General features: G+C 44.3%; 1 pseudogene; it reads left to right on the top strand.

The window, feature by feature from the left end:
* Positions 1–13,978: 13,978 nt before the first annotated feature.
* LOC105560204 overlaps positions 13,979–15,638 on the top strand; it is a 226,659-nt pseudogene continuing 224,999 nt past the window's right edge.

Genomic DNA, 15,638 nt, shown 5'->3' with positions numbered 1-15,638 from the left:
TCAATTCCCCAGTATGTTTTTTTCATTGTCCGATGTTAAACGCGATTGAGTATATTAGAAGAATTGGATACATAAGTAATATCGCTTAGACCGTTGTCGTATTACGCATCTTCATTAAACGTGAACGTGTTCAAGTGGATTATTTAGAGAAATGAGAAATAAAGAGAAAGGATTAGAATTGAGCTACAACTTTGTAACAAATACAGCGACACAACGTGCTTTTATGATATAGAAGAAGTTTTTACAGTTCCGAGTAAACGTACATTGATTATAAATATACATTAATTTAATTTTAATTCAGTTTTCTCTCGTCATCGTGTTCTCGTATTTCCTGAAGATCGCAAGACGTCCATATGTTAAATTATTATGTATAAAATGCACTAGAGAAAAACTTGTAAATATTTAACTGTATTAATGTGTTTTTTTCTTTATTTCTCTTCTCGAATATTCTTTTACGAAAATTCCAAGTCTGCATTTGGGCCACCTATAGTTTTTCAGGATTAAATATTGCACGCTCGGTGTAGAGTAAGAAAACATATAGGTATTAACATTTTTTTAATACGCACGCGTCACTCGCAAAAATAAAAGCGTGGGAAATATTTTAGAATCGGCACAATCCTTGTAATTTATTTAATAAGCAGCTTATGCTGCAACGATGAAGTATGCTAAAATGATTGAATACATTTATTCTTCTCGCGCGCACAATTTTATACTAATCTTTTGTGGCCTATCTATCCATGATTATATATGTATTGCGATGTTTAATAAACCACGTTTGGTTACATTTGATATTTAATAGATTATATTTCAAAATTTATTTTCTCAATATGTTTAATAACGGAGGAGTATAAATAAATATTTAATAGAAAGTAAAACTGTCTTTAAATATTTAGCATTGATTTATTTTTCCGCGATATTACATACATTTAGAAAAAGGAAATAAAATTTGAAAAGTAATCTGAATATTTTTGCATCGTATTTTGCTGCAACATTATATTGAATTATGGCGTAAAAGTATTTTATAAAATAAAATCGAAATATTGATGCACGATAGAAACGAAGCGATACGCGATAGAAATGACCGATTCCCAAATAAAATTACAAGTTGTACACTTGTAGTGCCCATAAATTTTTTCACGACTACGTTACTATAGTGATAAAACTATAGGTTACACAATTAGTCGTACGGAATTAGAAATGCCTGTCGGGTGGGAATTTATTCTTGACTCAAATTGACATGAATTTATTAGCTCACTCGGTAGAAAGGTATACGTGGAAATTTTGATTAAACGTTAACACGGTTTTTGTTGGGTTATTTATATGCGTAAAAGAAAGACGTAACGATTAACGAAACTGTGCCAAATGTGTCGGCGCGGTGTGCGGTTAAGATTGGCGGATCGATCGCTCGCGTATTCCGGTCGCGAATCTCGCGTACTATTTCCACAGAAACGATCGCGACGTTGCATCAGGTGTTTATCAAGGTATGGGCATGCAAGTGGGCTATCTTTTTCGTCGACACGGACGAATGCTGATGCAGCGCGGCGAGATCTTCGGGATATACCCGGTGGCTCGGTGTCGGAGGGTCGCGGTCGGTCGGCCGGTCAGTCGCTGTTGTTTTATTCAAGAAGCTGAATATTGAAACGAGAGTCAATACCGACCATCCGTTTCCGCGCGGAGGAAAATGGATGCGCTTATATCTTTGCGCTTATACGAATGCGATTGGAAGCTGCGTCTCTATGCAGGAACACTTTCGCGCTGTGTATCGGATCACGTATCCTCGACTCGAGTCGTCTCCTAAGCGGCAAATTATCTGCTCGGCTAATTGACCAGCCGTCTAACGTTGGCGATTACCGCGTTGTTAACGACGTTTGCTTAATGAGCGTCGTACCACGGTTATGGTTTCAAGCCGTACGGTGGATCGTTAATTTCTATATAACGCGGATACATTAATGTCTCTGATATGCAAGATTAGACCCGTTATTGATAAAGGATCAATCCGAAATGAATCATTTTCAATATTATACTTTTGTTATACAATGGCACGACTTACGATAACCACACTGAGAAAAATATCCGATTAAATATAATCGGATAATCCAATTACATAATAACAAACGGATATATCCAATTAAATTGTATATCCGGTCGAAAAATATGATCGGTTTTTCAATCGAATTTCATCGGTAACTGCATTTCCCAGCGGACAAGTTTCATCGGACGTATCCATAATTTAATCGGAAATCGGAAAATTTTCATCGGATAAACCTGTTAAATAGTGTTTCCGATGGTTAATTTTTCCGATCACGTTGTCCGATTAAATTATGGATACGTCCGATGAAATTTATCCGCTGGGAAATGCAGTTACCGTTGAAATTTGATTGAAAAACCGACCACATATTTCATCGGATATATCCGTTTGTTATTATGTAATTGGATTATCCAATTATATTTAATCAAACATTTTTCTTAGTTTATATATCGAGGGGGAAATCACTGACCAAAATTTTGTACACCGATGCCCACTAATGCCCAGTGGGCATTACTTAATTTTATTATCTTATTTTATCTTATTCATCTTGTTTTACCTTACTTTAGTTTATTTTATCTTTATTGCCCCAGCAAGACCTAATGCCCAAACTAATGCCCAGTAATGCCGCAAATCTGTACACCACAATGCCCTCAGCGGTTTCCCCCTCGCTACATATACACTGTTCCTTGTATAATTGAGGGGGACTCGATATAAAATTAGATATGACATTTAGTACATATTATATATCTTCTCTAGTCTGCGGTCTAATGTTTTAATTGATAGTTTCTTTTTTAACCGATTATAACGAAGGGCTTCCCTGAAATATTCAGGACTTATCTGACTTCCAATAATAAAAGGTCAGGCGCTATATCGAACGTAACACTTTAGCTTATGCACTCGCTTGGTTGTAGACGATACTTTGACTACTTAACATGATTGATCGTCGAATTTGTTTTTAAGCACGATCAATCGAAGCGAAGCACTTACGCATTTGATCGATGGACCTCTGGAAAGAACGATAAAAGATGTAAAATTACATTTTCTCGGTTGAATTTTATGGAGCGGATAATTAATATCAAACATCAGTCGAAATATGTGCAACAGGCATATATTTTAGTTTGGACAGAGTTTTCGCATCAACATTGCTTTCAGAGATTGCAATAGATTAGATATCGGTGATTTTTTCGTTAGCTACGATACTAGCTCGGTTAAATTGCCGATCAAATGTACGGTACAATTGGCGAAACGTTCATTCGCGTTGACGAGGGTTTCCTAATTCCTACGACATCCTGCATTATCCGTTCTGTATTAATGGCGACAATAAGAGGACGCACCGGCTGACAACATTATTAAAGGCTCGGTGACAACCGAGGAATTAGGGTGGCTATAGTATTTAGCGAAACGTCACAGTAGGGTCGTAAGTTTAAACCTTGCCCAAGCGAGCGTGCATTACTACTGACTAAGTCTTGCACGAAGCTTTGTATTGTACATACGAAGTTTACGCGTGCTATTTTTCTTCTAGATAATAATCTCAGGCTTTTTTCTCTCTTTCTCTCTCTCTCTCTCTCTCTCTCTTCAACGTAAATTAACAGAGTCGTTTTAAAAAATCAACAACTTTTGTAATATTTCTGATATGCAAAGCCGTCCAGACCAAGCAAACGAGCGCGGAAAGGTACGAATAAACAATTCGCTTCGATGTACGACGGCCTCGTTCGCACTTATTGAAGCAAGTTGCTCACGTTTGTTCGCTTCGCTTGATCCGGCTTTTGGTGCTTTACGCGCGCACATAAACACGCGAGTGTAACGCGCTTTCCGTCGACTGCGTGTAATCGGGATAGGTTTCTAGAAGAGAATATCTGACGGTATTGAAGATATTCAGACAGCTGTGACACAACACGGTTCAGGAGGAGTAGTTTAAAAGACACTTACGAGAACTGTATCACATGTGTCAACACACAGGACCGAGAAATTCACAAGGGGGGGATCCTACCCCGGCCGAAAGGGAGGTAGGGGCAGAAAGATTGTCGTGAACGTTTACGTTACTGTCGTAAAGCCTAGTGCAGACTGCACGCAGCAAGCAGCAAGCGTCGAGCAGCAGCCAATCAACGAAGAGATATTTTCTACGCCACTGCTGACGCTTCCGCAAAATTCAGCAGTGTTGGATCCTCGCTGCTTGACGCTTGCTGCTTGCTGCGTGCAGTCTGCACCAGGCTTAAGACTCGAGTCAACACACAAAGAAGCGTCGTAGACAATTGCGGCGCGACATATACGTCTACGACAATTGTTTGACTTACGACGTCGACCTGCGTCTCACTACGGAATCGCGAACACTTACGACGATCTTTCTGCTCGGGTCCACAGGCGAAGGGGGGTCTTATCGAGTCACGTTCAGTCTGGGGGAAAAAATGTTTTCCGCGCGATTTGGAATACAACGACTCGCTCATAATAGATAGACGCAACGCTCTGGCGAGCCCGCGGTTCCGTCCACCTTTCCCACCTGTCAGCGCATTATCTCGCCGCGTTTACCACACGCCGCCGTACATACGTATTACGGCTATGTGCGTCTCCCCTGCGTGTACATATCCCTGCCGCACGGGAGCTATTGCGAAACGTTCCGCGTCTGAACACGGTAATGTAAGTTTGAGCACGGGCGCGTGGCCGTAGGATGTTACAAACATGTCCATGAATATCTCCTGGCTTCTCGACGCCCGAGTACCTGGGGGCCCGGGACGAACGGGGGTACCAACGGCCGGGCGAAGTTACGGCCGATAGACATGCCGAACTCGCGCACGCAAGAATGTCCCTCGCGGTGTTCGCGGGATGCGCCAGTTTGCCGGAATAATGCACGATGCTCCATTGGAAAGTGCTACCTGAAGAGATCACGCGCATAAATGACTTTCGACTATATTCTTGATACACTCACGCGCGCGCGCGCGCGTTATACGGAATAAGAAGCACATATTCGAAGCGATACTCGCGGCTGAACTTTTTTACGGATAAACTGCACACGTATAGCTGAAGCGAAATGCCCCGGGGGGGGGGGGGAAAAAAAAGAGGAAAGACTACGGATAATCCGTTGTATCGAGTCCTTTGACTTTGTCGTATCCATGTACGCGATAAAACGCGCGAGGGCGATTTCGATACCGGGCTACGTACACCTTTAAGTTCGTTAACGTTCAACCGACGCGACTACGTAGGATTACACTTTTGCCCGGTGTATTTTCGAGAGGCAATTTCCTTGCGATTGGTTCAGAATGGTTCTATTACACAAGGATATCGACGCGGCTGTGTAGCCCGCGCGATGGAATACTGCCACTGCGCGAAATTCGATCTACAATCTGTATTCTGCAGTCGCTGCACTTGAATGCAGTTTGTATAATTGGCGAAGACGCGACGCGCGTGTAAGGATGATCCGCAAACGGACGTGTCGTCCGCGCGTTAATTAACCACCGATCTTACCCCCCTTTCTCGACACCCCCTCGGTCACGTACGATTCAATCTCGAGCACTTTTCTCTCGGCTAGAATCGGGAAAAATATATTTCAAGTACGTTTTCAAGGAGGTGATTCTCAAACAAGCGTTAGCCGCTGAAACGTTTGTCGAGAGCGGGCGTCGATTTTATTCGGGTGGGATTAATTTTTACGTCGCGGGGCTTTCAGGAGCTTCCCGCTCAGAAAAGTAACGGGAATTCCGCGGGTATTGAAATTAAAGTTGGTTGATTACTTTCTTAACTATTAGATGGTCTACAACCGAACGTTCTCCGGCGATCAGTTTAAGCTGTCCGAGAATAATTTCCCGCCGTCTCGTACGTTCGGACAAACATTAGTGCGTTTGCGCTAACCGTAACGGATTACTTTGGACTAGGATGTAAAACACTGCCCGGAGTCGCGCTGAAAACCGCTGTACGACCTACATTATAGCCGTAACGCGGATTTATGACGTGTATACCTTGCAATATTTGCAACGAATTTGTCATCTCGCCATGATATTATTGCTTTCTTTTTGCCGTTGTTCGCGGCGAACAATGGCACCGCCGCCTAAACCAAGAAAAACGAACTTTAAATGCTGGGTTCGGGACGGGAAAGCCGCGGTAATATGTAGCTATAGCGTGCCATGTAGAGATAAATGTGTGGAGAAATTATTTCAGATATACGATAGTACGCGCGGCGGAAACAGAATCGACATATGCATAGTTTATAAAGGAATCGCTGCTCTCGATATCAATATATGCTTGAAGCCCAGACTGTTATTTTTGTATGACTGTACAACATTACAGCTGAAAGCTTTCAGAATATTATTTCGATCGTGTCTCGTAATAGTTAACTCGCATCCTGCAAAAGCGTTGCGAATTTTTCTTTCTCAACCGCCGCGGCGTCCTTTCACGGGCGAAAATACCCCATTTCGCCATTTTTCGCGAGACGTCACGGACGATCAGCTGCGCCGCGCAGATCGCTCTGTGATAAGATATTCGCGCATACGCGCGATTATGCACCTCCGTAAACTGCCTAATCGCTCCTGTCACGTTTTGCATCTCACAGTCAAGCGCGTAGTTGACTGAGGACATTATCAACAAAAGCACTTTGCTAAAGGGCTCTTACAATTTTGCACGTGAGTATACGTGACACTGACTTTACGCGAAGTCGAGAATATGGGACCGTCTTTTACATGAGCGCCTATTACAGACGCCGCACTCGTAGTCTGGTATCGCCTTAGGAGATTGCAGGATCAACTTGAGATCTAATGGGGTCTCAACCTATCTACGTTATACTAAAGCAGGCTTGTACCGGCAAATCGGCCGTCACACCCTCCCGTATTCGTTATGCGCGCTTGATTATACAAGTGGTTAAAGATACATTTGCCGACGTTTTTAACAGTAATCTTTAACATTATTAATAGTAGTGGTCCGGCATAACGGACTTCCGCCGGGCGTTATTATCGGCGTAATAATTCCCGGCGAAGACGGAGCTTTAGAAACGTGTCCTGAAACAAAGAATCACGGGGCACAAGGTAGAGCTTGTTAAGAAAAGTTGCCGCGAACTTTGCGTTCAACGTCCGCGAATTAACTACGCTTCGAAACGTGACTGATCAAAATAGTAACAGCCATCGCCAACTCTGACAAGTTCCATCCGTCTCTGCTGGAAGATGTCGTTTATATTTTATACCATTTAATGACGCACTTGCACCATTAATTACATCCGGCGATTCGAACGCTGAGACACCAAGTATTGAAATTTATGTTTGTAAATTGCTCGCGCGTTCGCGCGATTTAACGTGGCCCGGCAAATAAGAAAGAGTACTTTGTCATTAATGCGGTCGCGTTCATTAATATCCGTCGACTGGCTTCTACAAGTGAAGGTCCTTCCGCACATGGACCACCACTTACAAATAAAGCTGAAGGATCGATCCAGAGGGTCCCCTCCACCCTCGAACACACGCAAGCGCAGGCGACACGGTCGCCGTGTTTATTTTACATGTCTTATGAATGTGTAAACGCGCTCGACTACGTTTCGCGATTGGCTTGTCAATTAATAGTAACTATTGATTTCGGAAATTAATGCATCGGCCATTGCACAATGATGCCTGTTAGTCTATTATGTCATGCATAAAATTAACAATGTTTCATTTAATTATTAGATTTCACAAGCAATTAATAACTTCTCATACTTGAAAAATGGAAGATTAGAGCTTTACAGATTAATTTCTCTAAGGTCCCGATAGCAGCCATACCAATTTCATTTACTAATACACTTATTGAGATGTCTTGAGTGGACTTACCGGACAATTATTAATTTGACTAGCAGAAAGTTGTAATAGCGTGATATATATTTTTTAAAGATATTAATTAATTCGCTTAATCTCCTACGTGTCTCAGAGTTCGGGGGTCTCAGACGCGACTCGATTCCGCAAGATCCACTAAATGATGAAACTTTTGTGTGTATTTCTTGAATTGCAAGCCGGCTCGCTTCTGACGAAATGTTCCGTACATATGTATATTTCGGTCGAACGTACTTATCCGGCAACTTACCTATGTGGCCCGGCCGCGCCTGAATGTTAACAGGCCACCCAGTCATAAGGTATTCCGGAAACGGATGCGGATTTTCTAGAGGATCCTCGCGAATTTCTCTATTTCACGGACGATTTGTCCTCGGCGAAGGCGGGCTTTGTCGCGTGCGGGTCACTATACGAGTGAGCAGACGCTGAAATCGACCCCGACTGCCTCGTCGTCATCTCGTTCACCGATTTGACTCGGCGAGTTGATCCGCAACATCGTAAATAGCTCGTCGTTAAGTCTCTTGCTCGTGAAACTGTTCGCGTTGAATTTTTCTCACTGAGAAAATGCGCGCTCCTTCCCCGTAAGAACGGACTTGTCCAGGTCATTATCGAATTGAGGAACGAATGATGGCAATTCGACGCAATCTCGCTATTAGTTGTTAAAGAAAATCACTCGTTCCTTCTTCTCGCTCATTTTCACGATAAATTATACGTGTATTTAGAGCTTCTTTTAAAAAGTCAGTGCTTTCGTTACAAAATGAGATGTACAGGGTGTACTGAAACCACCGAGTGTCCTTTTAATCGTAGATTCTGTAGAAAATTTCAAGACGAAAATTCTAATACAAAAATGTCGAGGCTATAATAAAGTTTTTAAATAATAAACGATTGTATTTTTCTCTCTCTCACAAATGATAGGCCTGAGATTTCGCGCGCTCAGGTGACGTGACAAATGATAAAAGTGTTCCTACGATTGTAGGCTTTTAACAACCTTCATGGCAACTGATATTAATCAACCACTTTGAAGTTACATGTTGCAAATTTTTACTTTAATTATTTGTAAGATGTTTTAAGCTCACACGTCCGTTATAAAGAGAAGATACTAGTACAAAACGCAAAGAAGCGGGAAAATGTATAGCGACGATGTTATTAAAATTTATGCGATAAGCAAAATTCATAAAAAGGGCGACATTCATAGGAACACTTTTATCCCTTGCCACATCGCCGTGTCTGAGCGTGTAAAATCTCAGGCCTATCATTTGTGAACTATAATCGCTTATTACTTAAAAACTATTACAGTCTCGACATTTTTGTATAATAGAATTTTCGTCTTGAAATTTTCTAAAGAATTTGCGATTAAAAGTCCGGTGGTTTTAGTACACCCTGTATATTTTACGTATCTCCTATTAGTTACCGATCTCTCTCTTTCAACGTAACCTCTATTATTTTATGAATTGAGCAAATACCCGATTGTTACTTTAAATGGCTGCGAGATTTTTCCGATCAGTAGACTTTCATGCAAAACATTATGTGCTTTGTGCGAGGAAAAGTCGAGAGTCATTTGTCTGCCAATGGCGCGCTGCTTTCGGTCAGCTTTAAAACTTCTTTGGTGATAGTTTGTCGAACAGCGGGGCGAACAAGCGAGGGATGCTGAAGGTTCCCCCGTGCCAACTTCGACTCGGGGAAACGCCGACGGAAAAGCAGATAAATCAATTGCTTTCCGCGCGGCTTGAATACATGTACTTTAGTTTAACGCATTTTTGCGAAATGCAAAACGCGGACGATTGGTCCATGTTTTTCAGACAGTGTAATCGAGTCGTAACCGCTTTATTCAAAACGTTAATTTTCTTTCACGCTTCATACAGTCGCTGCAAAATTAAAAGATCCGGCGAGGTGCCGACAGTTGGAAAAATAAATTTCGATGAATTTAAGTTTGCTCGGATAAAGACGTATTTGAATTACAAATTTGGAATTTGGAGCTATTAAAAAACAGGGAAAAGGTTATATTTGAGAACTCTTAATCATAAAGCGTATTTTTTGTTGACGATTGCATTCAAACTATACTTGCGCAAACTGAGATTTCCTAGAAAAGAATCTAATACTTTTCTTAAAGCTGGATCGAGCTATACAACGGGACTATCGAGTTTTCAACTATCCAGACGATGCAACTTTCGCTTTTCATTTCCCTTTTGTGCTATTATCTTACGAATTTCTTATACTTTATTACACAAAGACGACAGTCTCTACTTTATTAATCCGTGACGTTGTTATCGAAGGTACATTGTCCGAACAAGCAAATTTGCAGTTAATATCGTCCGGAAGATTTCGACGCTGACGTGAAACTACCGTAATATCGTAGCACAATGTATAAAGATGTAAAACCGGGCAAAGTTCGCGAAACTGACGTTCCCATAATTAGATTCAACGGTGTGAAAGGGCGACGAGGGGCAGCGGAAACTTGCCCCGATCCACCACGGCGAGTGATTATAAAATCCGCCTGCAGGCGGTACCGCAAGTTTAGATCTTTCACATCTTTTACAACGCTATTTACATGTGTTCCCCGCACCTTGGAAGCGCCTAGCGTTTTTCAGGGTGGGTATTGTTTCAAAAGACGAGGGCGCGGCGTACGATTTTGCACGTGCGGTCGAGAAATGTCGGACAATCGCGAAACATTTTTTTAAACGTACGATATTGCGCCTCCGAAATCACGAGTGTTACGCCAGGATCGTAATTTGAAGACCGCGACTGAAATGAAGTTGCGTATTAATCGTTAATTAAAATGACGTGCTCGCCGGTTGGCTTAGATATTACTCGGGGATAAATTCTCGCGTTTATATACGTCAGACGATCGAGACGAGAGCCCGCGATCCCTCCGGCACATAAATTTATGCTAAATTATAATGATCGGATGAATTCTTATCTCGATATTCCACGTTATATCGCGGTGTACGTGCGCGGAAGCGCAGGAAGCGTTTTACGGAGAAAGAGAGAGATAGAGGGACAGAGAGAGAGAGAGAGAGAGGGGGGGGGGGGCGGGAGGGAGGGAAAGAAAAAAGAAGTCGTTATACGTCGAATCTCTCGTGCATCGTTTGATCCCTAGCTCCGAGACGGCGATGCGGTGTACGTACGGCGGTGCTTTATACGTCCGTAGAAAATGAAGGAAGTACCTTTGACGTTAATATTTCCCTGGTATCGGCGGGCACGTTTCTGTAAACCGTGAGGCATTAAAAGTAATACATAATTATTCACGGTTCATTTCATTTTCCCATTTCCTATGTGGCACACGTGGTACGGTGCGTGTATGCACGTACGTGGGGCATGGGCGTGTGCGACCGAGCTCCGATCTCGCCATCGCCAGCAGCTCGTGCACCAAAGGGGGACAAAGGAGCGCGCGGTAGGGAGAGAAAAAGAGCAAACCGTGGGTGGGTTTTAGAGGAGGGTGGTGGCGCAATGGTGGCGGAGACGAGACCTGACTGTCTGCAGGCTTGTTTCCACGCGCTTTGAGCACATGCATTTTGCTCTCTCTCTCTCTCTCTTCCTCGTCCCTCGTCCCTCGAGCCTCCCTCAAACCGTGGACGTACCAGCAGCGAGCGAGTTAACCAGCTCGCGAGTACGGCGAAAATAACGCCGTGAAAATCCGCTTAAGCGGAAACAGCCCGTCATCGTATTGATCCATGCCATTACCGTTCCGCAGAAATGAAAGATGAAACGTAAAAAACAAAAAAGCCGAGGAGAAAGAAAGGAAAAAAAGGGAGGAAAGGGAAAAGGAAACAACAAAAAGCTCATTTTGCCGGACGCGTTTGAATTTATTCGGGCGGGCGTGCGGGGGCCGCGACGTATCGCAACAGTGGGATCTGTATGGGGAATTAAACGACGGCTTACAAATGCATGTGCGCGATCGACTCGCTTGCACTTGCCCGGCACGTAGGTTCAATTAGCATAACTAATATCGGGAGTGCGTCGCCAGTATACATCTTTCTGTTATCACGTGATATAATCCTACCGCTATTATCCACCTGCGCCCGGCGTGCAATTGTTTAGAAAACACGAATTGCACTTGATCGCAAACAATCAGATAAATCGAACAATTAAAAGATAACAGTCGTCGACGACGCGAGAGACCTGACCGCGTCTGGTCGCGCGTGACAGTCTCTGCTGGCGGATGCCATTGATTCCCTCTCGGTCTTACCATCGCCTGCCGTCACTACTTAAAACCGCCCAGGGCACACGCTCGGCCGAAAAAGCTGGTTTTTTTTCCCTCCCCCGGCGCGGAAGTAACGCGGACGTTATCGGCGCGATTCCCCGCGTTTTCGCGCGCTGAACCATCGCCCGTGGACGTCGTTGGCCCGAGTTATCTCGAACGCGAATAATTCCGACGACGCCCCGACGCACGGCACGTCGCGTCGGACCGCGCCTGCACTCGCGGCGCACTACATTTCACTATCTCCCGTCATAGCTCGCCACGTACGTACAAACACGTGCGGTTCCGTGCCACCGGGTCGGGACCACGAAGACGAGCTCTCGGATACACCCGGCATGTATGCGCCACACGGGGAGAGAGAGAGAGGAGGGGGGGGGGAGGGAGAGGAGATATATATTTTACGCTGCGGTCCACCCACTATCTCGGATCGCTGCTTATGGCGAGACACGATCCCCCGCCGCACCCCCATTTTTCTTCGCGTAACCTTTATACCTCGTATTCTAATAAATTCCGATTTGGGTCATCGGCGCGCGTCGATGTGGCGTCCCGGTATCGCCGCCGCGGATACGACCGCTCTCGACTCGCGGCCTTAAAAAGGCACGGCGGGACCGCGACGATGTTGAACCGACGCGAGCACCTCTAGAAGCGAGGCTGCTTAACGTGATTTAATGGCTGCTAATTAACGCGGGCGAATACGTTAAAGCCAAATTAACAGTCTATTTAATCTTTACGGACCGGTATTATAGGCGATTGTTGGACGTTAATACCATTTACATGATTGATTAATGCCAGCTATGTCATTAATTATCTACGGGCTCGCTACTATTGTCAACCTAGCTGCAGAATAGTCGATAATACTATGCCAATATATGTAGACCTATCGTACCTGCATAATTAATGAATTGTGTCGTGTATCTGATTTCCTATCGAAACCTTATTTTCCTTTTGGGCAGCGCGACGTCTCGTAAAAATGACGCGTCTCGTTGACGAGATTCTAGCGCACTCTTGATTATAGCGACTAGTCACGTTGCCGAATTGAAAATATATTTCTGCCGAAACGGCCTTGTGGAAACCACTTAAAGTCTCTCGTCGAAGTGACACGTGTCGATGATGCATGTCATCGGCGCCGGCACGAGGCGGAACGTGAAAGCTCGCGCGTATACTGGGTGAGGGTATGGTATATTGTTCCTCTTAAAAATGTCCCCGGCGACGGTAGAAAAGACTTTCGGTATTCAACTTACTCCCGAGTTATCCGTCGCATCTGTATTCGACTACGCGCGCTCGCCACTTCTATAAAGATTTCCCGCCACGCGGATTCGACTCTCGGTGACGGCGTCTCGTTTCGATGCATCTCAATAACGCTGATACTTTAGAAGAACGCGAGGGAGGGCGAATCTGCCTCGTCTCTCGCCGTTGTAAAAGGGACGGGAAGGTCGCCCGTGACGCAAGATCCGGCCCAGTCGGACGCGAAACAGCGGCGATCCGCGGCTCGCGTTCTCATTATCATTTAAATTCCCCGCCTTTGACGGGCGCTGCCAAGAGCGCATCCTTTTCTGGGGAAAAAACACCGGCGGAAAAGGCACTCTGCCCTTTGTTGCGGACACTACCTTTTTCGAGGCATTGTAAAAGCAGTCGTGATTGGCGGGCGAGGGGGCCGGAGGGGCGCGCGGGGGCGAACGGCGAAGGGTGGCGGTGTGTCTAGGGGTGGCGCGCACGCGCGCGCCGAAGGGTTGGCCGCGCCGACAGCCGCTGCCACCGTCGACAGTCGGCATCGGCGAGCCGTGGTATCAACGTCGTCGTTCTTTTCGGCCGTCGCGCGGTCTCCGGACGTAGCCGGCGAGCACATTTATTACGCGATTGAGCAAAGGATTCGCGCTTTCTTTCTCTCTTTCTCTCTCTTTCTGTCTCTCTCTCTCTCCCTCTCTCTTTCTTCTTCCTTCTCTCTCTCTCTCTTTCGTCTCGCTCGCACAAGTCAACGACACGCGAGCGCGTCGCGTATGCTTGAACTCGACTGCTCTCGTTGAGCCTAAAGTAGAGCCGTCGGTGGGTCCCAGGTGTGGTGAGTGAATCGGGGATTTTTGTGGCACGACCTTCTCCGACGCCGACGGCAGACGCACCCCCTTCGATTCGGCGCACGCCACCCCGGCCCTTCGTCCCACGCGAGTACTCGTGACTAATCGGCGAGGAGGCGAGTGGAGTCGAGGCATGTAACCAGGCGGACGGGGTGAGTAGCGCAAGTCCTGTCGCGCGAACCGCACCGGCGCGGATCGGGGCCGCAGCGACGCCGCGTTTGCGGCCGATAATTGTTACTCAATACACTGCGGTCGCGGCGCGGAAAAGAGCGCTGACCATTGGTAAATTTCGAGATTACACCGACGGGGGGGACGGCGAGTCTCGCACCGACGCCGGCGTGCGCGATCCCGAGCTCTCGCGCGGGGACTCGATTGTTTTCCGGCCGCGACAATCGTTTTAATGCACGACGCCTCTCCGGGACATAAAAATTCTATCGTCTTACCGCCTTAATGGTTGTATTAAGGAGATGGATTTAATCCTTAATGTTATTCAAATAAAAATCGGAATCCGATAATCGAATTGAATGTTAAATGCGCGGTGAAAATATGAAGTTTTCAATGAAATTTCCATCGGTCTTTTAGTCTCCCGTGTGCTGAAAACAATGGTTACGATTGAACAAATGTAAAAATAGATTTACTACGGGAGATGTAATGAAAAGAAAGTTCAGCGCTGAACTTAGAAAGTCGGAAGACAAACTTCATTTCGACGTTGCGTCCAGGTATATAGATATCGAAAGTTTAGGAGAGCCGATAAAGGGATTAAAGCAAGTCAAATGACTGAATAAGCTGACCGTTGCTGCGAATACGGTTGAAATAATTTTTATAATTTTTCTATACCTCGCACGCGTGGGAATGACGTTATCAAAAAAATGTCGTGTAAAAGCGCGACAATACTGCGTTATCACGTAGATTGCCACATTGGAAAATAAAAGACTCGCGTTTTTAGCACGATGATTTCAATCGAATTTATATCGGATTTATCTGAAATACAATATAAAATTTAAGGGGAAAAGTTTTGTTTTAGAGGAAAATCTAAGAAACTAGAAATCTGATATAACAATATGTAATTTCATTATGTTATATCGGATTTACTTTCTTGGAACTGTTTTGTTTTTATAGAATAAAAATGTGATAGTTTTACTTTAATCACGTCCACGAAAAAGAAAGGAAAATGCTAAATTGTTTGCAATAGAAAGCAATTTGTTGTATCACCGTTGTATTTTCTGTATGACTAAAAATATCAGAAAATATTTTCTAAATTCCGGTATTCGCGGTGCGTTACCAGTTAGATAGTATATTTGGCTATAAAGGTTCACATTTCAGAACGGTTTATAAATATTAGACGCATTTATTTTATAGACGCGTGTTTTTTCTCTAAAATACTTCTGTGTGTGTTTTTTAATCATATTCAATAAAGCTAAAACAAATTGAATTCTTCCGACAGAAAATATTGTGCGTTAATATTACTGGTATTTTGTATATGAATAAAAATATTGTAAAATTTTTTTTGGTGAAAATCTTGTTTAGCTGTATGTTGTCGCACTTGAATGTAAAAGATTCTTGTTTTC

Source organism: Vollenhovia emeryi, unplaced genomic scaffold (genome assembly GCF_000949405.1).
Source record: "Vollenhovia emeryi isolate VEMERY1.0 unplaced genomic scaffold, V.emery_V1.0 DF939237.1, whole genome shotgun sequence".
In the NCBI taxonomy this organism is placed as follows: domain Eukaryota; kingdom Metazoa; phylum Arthropoda; class Insecta; order Hymenoptera; family Formicidae; genus Vollenhovia; species Vollenhovia emeryi.
This window is presented reverse-complemented; position numbering and strand designations above follow the sequence as displayed.